At 46.7% G+C, this 8,919-nt stretch overlaps 2 non-coding genes across 2 annotated transcripts; one reads left to right on the plus strand and one right to left on the minus strand.

Moving 5' to 3' along the window:
- Positions 1 to 253: 253 nt before the first annotated feature.
- Positions 254 to 325, plus strand: trnae-uuc (transfer RNA glutamic acid (anticodon UUC)). Its single transcript has one exon. It is a non-coding gene; the product is annotated as a tRNA-Glu (tRNA).
- A 5,640-nt stretch (positions 326 to 5,965) lies between these two features.
- On the minus strand, positions 5,966 to 6,037 carry trnaw-cca (transfer RNA tryptophan (anticodon CCA)). Its single transcript has one exon. It is a non-coding gene; the product is annotated as a tRNA-Trp (tRNA).
- Positions 6,038 to 8,919: the final 2,882 nt, after the last annotated feature.

Raw genomic sequence — 8,919 nt, forward strand, 5'->3', positions numbered from 1 at the left:
TGGGAAGGGGTGTTGAAATGTTGGGCCACAGGACAATGGGGTTGATTTTTGCGGGTGTCCTGGAGATGTTCCCTCACGCGCTGTGACTTAATTCTGCGAGGAGGCTCCAGTCTCCCCAATGTAGAGGAGACCGCATCGGGAGCACTGGATACACGAAAGGACTTTGGTGGAAGCCTTCGAACTTCTGTGACCCGGGTTCGATTTCCGGGCAGGGAAGCAATTTTCAGTAGAGTTGTCAGACTTCGGGCATGTCTCCCTGGTGGTCTAGTGGTTAGGATTCGGCGCTTTCACCGCTGCGGCCTGGGTTCGATTCCCGGTCAGGGAAGCAATTTTCAGTGTGTTTTTGGCGACCCATTCTCCTTGAATGCGCTGTACTGTTACTTATTGGTCTTCGTAGTCACTGGGTGTTGCAACGTGTAGTGGTTCGTTGAAATAGTGCCCTCATTCCGATTTGTTTGTATGTGTAGGGATGATTACTTCTGTAGCTAAGTAATTGGTTCGCGTGTGGTGTTTTCCTGTAGAGGCTGTTTTGAATTTATCATTGATTGTTCGCTTTCCTGTGACATCTAGAAATGGCACTTTGTTGTTGTTCTCCTCTTTTGTGAACTTTATGCCAGTAAGGACATTGTTGATGGTGTTGTAGGTTTCCTCTAATTTGTTTCATTTTTTGATGACAGAAGTGTTTCATGGGCATTTCGTTGATTTGTTTGTAGGGCTTGTTACTGAATATGAAGTGGGTGGTAAGGCACAGTTCCACGAGTTGACAGTGTTATCTTTGCTGCTGAAGTTGGTTCTGTGTTTTTGTCTTTAGTTCTTCGAGTAGTGTCTTCAGTTTTCTTTGGTCACGTTGATGTTAATGGATGTGATCAGGGCTGTTATGTCAAAGGACAATATTATTCCATCCTCTTCTATCTTCGTGTCTTTGGTGTTCAGGAATTCTTGGATGGAGTAAATGGAGTGGCATGAATCTTCGACTTGGTGTTTTAGTCCTCAGTGGCGGCCTTTGTCTAGTCTGTATATTAGTGCTCCTAGTAGTGAGACTATGGCCTGAGGGGGGCTCCCGGTTTGAAAAAGAGGAGAACAACAATAAACTGCCATTCTTAGATGTCACTGTAGAGCGAACAGTCAATGGAGAACTTCAAGCTAGCATCTACAGAAAAACAACACACACAAACCAAATACTTAACTACAAAAGCAATCATCCCAACACCCACAAACGAAGCTGCATCAGGACATTATTTCAACGAGCCACGACACACTGCAGCACAGAGAAACTACGAAGAGCACAAGAGGAATACGTATATAGTGTATTTATGGAGAACGCGTCCCCAATAAACCCATTCTGCCGATTTCTCATTGAAGCTTCCAAGCTGACACTCAAAAATTCGGTTCTGAAGCACCAATGGGTCCACAGAGGGGAAGCGGCCCTTCTACTGCCCTGAGTGTGGGAAGGCCTTCAGTGATTCCTCTGCCCTGCTGACACACCAATTGGTCCACACGAGGGAAGGCTGTTCTCCGGCCCCAAGTGCGAGATGGCCTTCAGCAGGTCTTCCCACCTGCTGAGACAACAGTGGGTCCACACTGAGAGGCCGTTCTTTAGCCCCGAGTGCAGGAGGGGCATTGCTCTTTCCTCCGACCTACTGGCCCATTGATGGGTCCACACGGTGGAGAGGTCGTTCAGTTGTCCTGTGTGCAGGAAGGCCTACAGCAATTCCTCTGCCCTGCTGAGGCACCAGTCCATCCACACCGGGGAGAATCCGTTCTCCTGCCCCGAATGTGGGAAAGTCTTTACCTGCTCCTCCACACTGCTGAATCACCAGCTGGACCACACGGGGGTGTTGGGGGGTGGGGGACAGTGGCGAAGGGGGGGAGGCCATTCTGCTGCGCTAAGTGCGGGAAGGCCTTCAGCAATTCCTCCGCCCTACTGAATCACCAATGTGCCCACACCGGGGAGATGCCCTCCAGCTGGCCCGAGTGTGGGAAGAGGTTCATGTTTTCCTACAACTTGCGGAAGCACCAGCGGGGGCACCAGCGCTCCCAGCAATCAGATCCTACCATTGATGCTGCCTTCGGTCACCTCCCAGGACTGAACCTCCTGCCAGTTCTGACAGTGGGTGCAGTGGGAGAGTTGGTGGGCTGTTTTTGTTTTCTGCTGGACTGCAATTGCCTCCCCTACACCCCACAATCACAACCCCATGGTGGCTCAGAGTTAGCACTGCTGCCTCATGGCACCAGGAACCCAGGAATAATTCCACCCTTGGGGCTCTTTGTGCAATTTATGGAGGGTAGAAAATAGATCTGAGTGGGTTAGTCTTCGGAAGATCAGTGCAGATGTGTTCGGCTGAAGGACCTGTTTCCACATTGTGGGAGTTCTCTGATTCTATGAGCTTTGCCTTCAGTGGACACTGCTGCTCATTGAGCCCGGGACTGCACATTGCCAATGAAATTATCCAGAGAAACCTAAGACCGCAAGACCATCGGAGCGGAAGTTAGTCCATTCTACTCTGCCATTCGTTAGTAACAAAAGTATTGGATGAGATCAGATACAGTGCAAATACAGGCCATTCGTGCCAACAAGTCCACACCGACCTCCCGAAGAGTAACCCATCCAGACCCATTTCCCTCTGACTAATGTACCTACCGCTATGGGCAATTAAGCATGGCCAATCCACATGACCTGAACATCTTTGGATGATGGAAGAAAACAGGACCACTCAGACAAAACTCACGCAGACATTGGGAGAAAGTGCAAATTCCTCACAGACAGCCACCCAAGGCTGGAATCAAACCTGGGTCCCTGGCGCTGTGAGGCTGCCGTGGTAAACACTGAACCACTACATATTGCAACCCGAAGTAGGCAAGTAGGAGGTTGGGAGAATACAGTAAGCCAGGCGGCACCAGGATGTGGAGTAGTCAGCGTTTTGGGTATTAACCCTTCTTCAGGACTGAAACGTTGACTTCTCCATGAGAAATGATTTACGGGAATGTTGCTGGGGGATTGGAGGGTTTGAGCTACAGGGAGAGGCTGAATAGCGTGGGGCTGTTTTCACTGGAGCATCGGAGGCAGAGAAGGGACCTAATAGCGGTTATAAAATCATGAGGGGCATGTACAGTGTAATAGACAATGTCTTTTCATTGGGGTGGGGGAGTCCAGAACTAGAGGGCATAAGTTTAGGGTCAGAGGCGAAATATATTAAAGGGACAACTTCTTCATGCAGAGGGTGGTACATATATGAAATGAGCTGCCAGAGTATATAGGTCAGGTGCTGTCAAACAGGAGTAGATTAATATAGGATATCAGGTCAGCATGGACAAGTTGGACCGAAGGGTCTGTTTCCATGCTGTACGTGTCTCTGACTACTGGTCCTGATGTAACTTGAAAATAGAGTCCATAAATTTTGAACAGTTCAATCTTGTTGAGCTCACCTCCTGAAAAGTTTCAGATGAATCCCTCTGAGAGATACTGTTTAAACATGCTGAGTTGGACAAAGTATCCCATCAAGTTCAACACAAACCCAGAGTTGAAGAAGTCAGAAGTCAGAACACCAAGGGGACAAAACTGATCACAATGTTCCAGGTGCAGCATCATCAACGTCCTGTATATCTACAACATAACTTGCCAACATCTATACTCAGTTCCCTAACTGATGAAGGCCAGTGTGCTGAAACCTTTCTTCACTGCCTTGTGTACCGATGTAATCAGAGATATAGGACCTACTTTAAACTGATCCACAATCCAGCTGCTGGGAGCACAGAAGCAGAGTAGTGCTGCATGAGTGTGCTGGGTAGATAACCCAGAGGTCGATGGGTACAAATCATGTGATGCTATTGCCCAATGTCTCTGTAAGCTGCTTTCATATGCAAAGGTTCTCTGCTCTGTATGTTGCCTTTGCACCTGCTTCCCAAAGCTTCTTCAGTGGAGGCGTGGCCGCTGGAGCCCAGGAGTTCAACAACCCCCCGGAGCTGGGGGTGCGTAAGGCTGGAAGCTGGATTTGCTCAAGGCTTGTATTTTTAACTCATTTAAATGGTAGCTACTGTATGGGACTAAGGTTTACATTAAAAACGGAGGATCATATCAGAGTGTTTATATTTAGCAGTGGTAGTTGGTAAAATGCTCTCAGAGGAGCACTTTCTATGATGCTGCATTTCTTGCCTTCTGCCCTTTCCCCATTTCTTCTCTCCCATCTTGATTTTATATTTTTTTGGTCAAATTTAATTTCATATTAATCAGACTTGCGATTCACTGTGTGCTATTAATTTGCTTGTTCGAATATTCTAAGTCAAAATTAATGCTGTCATTTAATTTCTGATGTCAGAGTTTGACACTGAATGTGCTGGTGTGAATACCAGTAAGTTGTGAAAATAAATCAAGAACTTGTGGTTTTTAACAAAAAAGAGCAGTTCACTGATATTCATGACATCGTCTCATTTGGGTGTGATGATTCAAATCTGACCAACAAACCGTTTCATGCAGTCATCCAATTGAATTTTAAAAATCTTTAATTTAATTAAAGAACATAACTCTGGCAGGCTAAGATTTATGCAATCTATTTATAGGATTATGTCCATTGCTCGCAATATGGTCTCAACCACATTGGGAAATCTGGATGCCAACTAGCGGAACATTTCAGGGAACAACTCTGGGACTCTAAATCTAAACGACACACCACCCTGTGGCGGAACACTTTAACTCCCCCTCCCATTCCACCAAGGACATGCAAGTCCTGGGCCTCCTCCACTGCCAAATTCTTGCTACCCAACACTTGTAGGAAAACACCTCAGCTTCGGCTTTAGGACCCTCCAACCACATGGTATCAATGCAGTTTTCATCAGTTTCCTTATTTCCTCTCCCCCACCTTGTCCCAGATCCAACCTTCCAATTCGACACCAACCTCTTGACCTGTCATACTTGTCCACCTTGCTTCTCACCTATTTACTCCACCCTCATCTCTGACCTATCACCATCAATCCCTACCTCCATCTACCTATTGCACTCCCAGCTGCCTTCCCTCCAGCCCCACTTCCTTCCCATTTATCTCTCAGCCCCCTTGGGCCACCCTTTATTCCTGATGAAGAGCTTATGCTCTAAACCAAGACTGTGATGAAGCAACATCCTCAACAAATAGGAAATAGCTCCCAAGTCAGATTTCGTTCCCTCTTCTGTTTCCCAGTTCTTTCAGAAATAAGGAATGTCTTTTTCTTCCACTAGAAAGTGGTCTTCCACTTTGTGCTGTCTGAAGTGTTATCCCTCACCACTCCTTCAGACACCTTTTAAGAATCCTTTCAACCTGTTTTTCTAACAATTGTGGAGGTGACCAAAAGTAAACATTTCACTCCTCCTCAATGTCCCATTTCTCCTCCTATGAGCCATTTTGTCATGTTGTCTATGTTACAAGCAGCCGAGTGCACTTGGTTCCTGAATTGAAATTTGGCCATTGAAGTGAACAGGATTAATATTTATCGATGGCTAGCTGTGTTTGCACTAACTGTAATTATCCACCAATACGATGTCTTTTGTTCCACCAAAACTGGAAACAATGATCTGTGTTTATATTGCAGTCGGATGCAGAAAATCATCCCAGCGATCTTCACGTTATTATAGTTTACTGAGGCCATAACAGCATTGCGTGGCAGTTTGATGCGACTAAAACCTGGATGGCAATCTCTAGATTATGTTGTAAAAATATCGGTATCATGTTTTTCACACCCCGCGGTCACCTACTGAACCAACCGGCTGTGTTTAAATCCCGCGATGAACAGTCTGTGTTTGACTTCTCACATTGCGGGGAGCTGAGCATTTACCCAAACAATGGGCACACCACCTCCCTGACACAGTGTTCACAAATCAAACTGACAGCAAAGATTCACGGGTGATCGAAAGTTTCCGCAAAGAAGATTTGACACGACCGAGAAACGGAAAGAACATACTCCTTTCTTGATTTGAAATGTAAGAAGTTGATTGCAGTGAGCCTGACGTGATTTGAACACGCAACCTTCTGATCTGGAGTCAGACGCGCTACCGTTGCGCCACAAGCTCACAGTGACTAGTAGCCGCTATTCATGCTTAAGGGAAGTGATTGCACTACAATGATTTTATGTTCAAATCTGTTCTGTTTCTCCCCTTCTCTTCCAAGTGTTGGGCTTGTATTTCAATTTGCAGAAGTTGAGATGCTCTGGATGCTGTGATCCTGGGCAAACACAGGCTGGAGGACCTTCGGCTCAGAAAGATGCAGCTGGAAGCCGGGCTGCAGACACGTTGGGGGGAAAAGGGGAAAGTTAACTGGACACTCTATTCTGGGAGATGGTCATTTCTCTACAGACAAAGCCTTCTGACTGGGTCAGTGGACAGGGTCAGGAGGTGTCAGCACAGGTCAGACAGATAAAGGGGATCTGAGAGAGGTCTGCACGAGCGAGGAGCTAACTGGCTACGTGGTGGGAGTAAGAACAATGTTGGGGAGGGGGCAGTGGTGGTCAGGGAGAGAATAGTGGCAGGGATTGTCACCATTCTCTGCAGTTGGTAGCAGAATACCAGATTGCATCAGTGTCTGCCTGGCGCCGGGATTTGGGAACCGGTGTGCTCAGGGCTGGAGAAATGGAAAAGGGAAGTTGCAGCAGGCGTGGTCTAACAATGTCAGGAGGAGAGAACCTCTGCTGAAGGCTCATGACAAATCAGAGCTTCAAATGTCTGGGTGGCATGGTGGCTCTGTGGTTAGCACCACTGCCTCACAGTACCACGGACTTGGGTTCAATTTCACTCTTGTGAGGCTCTCTGTGTGAACTTTGGCATGTTCTCACCTTTGTGTCTGCGTGGGTGAACTCTGGCTGCTCCAGTTTCCGCCGAGAGTCTAACCATCTGAAGTTAAGGGTGGATTGGCCATGCTGAAGGGTCCTGGGATATGCAACCTAGGGTGGGGAAAGTGGGTGGTTGGTAGGTCAGTCTGAATTTTATGGGCCGAATGGCCCATAGGGATTATATGAATCTACCGTCTTAGCCATGTGTCTATTGAGAAACAATTGCCCCCAAGTTTGCTGTTGATGGAGTGGGTTCCAGTTCATGGAACACTGACACTATTCCTGGATAAGGTGGGATTTGTGCTGTCACTTTCCCAACCCACTGTCCCCATGCATTCTCTCTCTCCTCACAGTCTGCACTCACCAGATCTCTCTGCCCAGCCATTCTCTCTCTCCCCCTCATTTTCTGCCCCCCATTCTCTGTCCCCAAGTCTTTCTCCTCCACTCCACTCTCTGTCCCCTGTCCATTTTCCCTCTCTCTCTCCCCCTACCCTTTGCTCCCCTATCCATTCTCTCTGCCTCTCTTCTCCCCCAGCCTCTGCGCCCCTGTCCATTCCCCCCCCCCCATCCTTTCTCGTACCTCGAGCCCTCTTTGATTGCTGTATCAAGCCCTTCTCGGGAAAGAGAGAGAATGGATGGTGATGAATCAATCTGGAAGACAGGGGTGCACAAGAAATGGCTGATTTTAAAATTGAGAACAGCTGAAATGATATATTCAGAAACATTGTTAATGTCTAAAAGCATAAAGCTGCAGACATGTTGCTGAAACTTGCATTGAATTAGGCGGGTAGAGTCATACAGCACAGAAACAGACTCTGCAGTCCAGCTCACCCATGCTGACTGGATACCCTAAATTAATCTCGTGACCTATTTGCCAGTATTTGACCCATATCTCTCTCAACCCTTCCAATACATATATCCAACCAGATGCCTTTTAAATGTTCTCATGGTACCAGCTTCCATCACTTCCTCTGGTAGCCCATTCCACACACACACCACCCTCTGTATGAAAAAAATACAAATCTATGCCTTCCTCACTCCCTAGTTTTATCTGTACTGATACCTTCCGGGATCTCTGGACTTGGACAGCAAGGTTCCTTTGTTCCTCAGCACTCTGTAGGGACCTACTATTTATTGATTACTTTCCTCCATTATTACATTTCCCAGAATGCCTGGAGTTTAAATTCCATCTCTCTGCCCCATTTACCAACTGATTGGTATCAAACTGTGGCCGGAGACCATCCTCCTCACTCACAAAACCACCACCTTTCCAGAGTTTACTCCGAAACAGAGGGGGGCAGCACTGTCTCCAGCTAAGCAGAGGGAATTGTGTGTGCGTGTTGTGGGGGCTTGGAAACTTTGCAAGCTCCCTTTCCTTCATTTTTTAATCCCACCAAATCCATGTGGTTTGAGTTTTTATAACAGAAAACAGCACAGGATTTAATTTTAACTTCCCACTAGCTGAAACTTTGTCCTGCCCGCTAACATCTGAGAGTAAAACACTTTACTTCCCCTCCCCTCCCTCCATGTGTAACACAGAGTGTGGGATTGGCACTTGTTGTTATTTTGTGATCTATTCCAAATGAAGTTTTATCTCTGTGCAGGCGCAAGTGAACAGTCTGTTTTTGTGCTTTCTGCGAGATCAGGCTAGAAGCTTTTAAATCCTTATGTTAAGCAGCAGAAGCAAACAGTAGATCAGCAATTATATTTTGAGAGTGATAATTCTAGCCCTGGTAATCCCGTTGGGTCAACAGAGAGAGAGAGGGAGAGGATTTCACATCTAAAGTGCATCCAGAAGAGTTGTTACACTTGTTCAGTCAGTTGAGTTGGTTCTTCCCTCAGATGTGACTGGATGTTGCTTTTCATGGATCATAATTAAACTACAACGGAACACATTAAATTCAAGGAATTCAATTGAAAGAGCAATTGGAGTGAATAAATGGAAAACTGCTTAAAGATTGGCTCCTGGTCTTTTACTTCACCAATTAGAAGTTGTTGGTTTGACAGCTCTCCTAATTATAGAATCCCTACAGTGTGGGAGCAGGCCATTTGGCTCATTGAGTCAACACTGACCCTCCAAACAGCATCCCATCCAGACTCACAAAAATGTGCACCGCATGTGTGCAG

Source organism: Chiloscyllium punctatum, chromosome 36 (genome assembly GCF_047496795.1).
Source record: "Chiloscyllium punctatum isolate Juve2018m chromosome 36, sChiPun1.3, whole genome shotgun sequence".
In the NCBI taxonomy this organism is placed as follows: domain Eukaryota; kingdom Metazoa; phylum Chordata; class Chondrichthyes; order Orectolobiformes; family Hemiscylliidae; genus Chiloscyllium; species Chiloscyllium punctatum.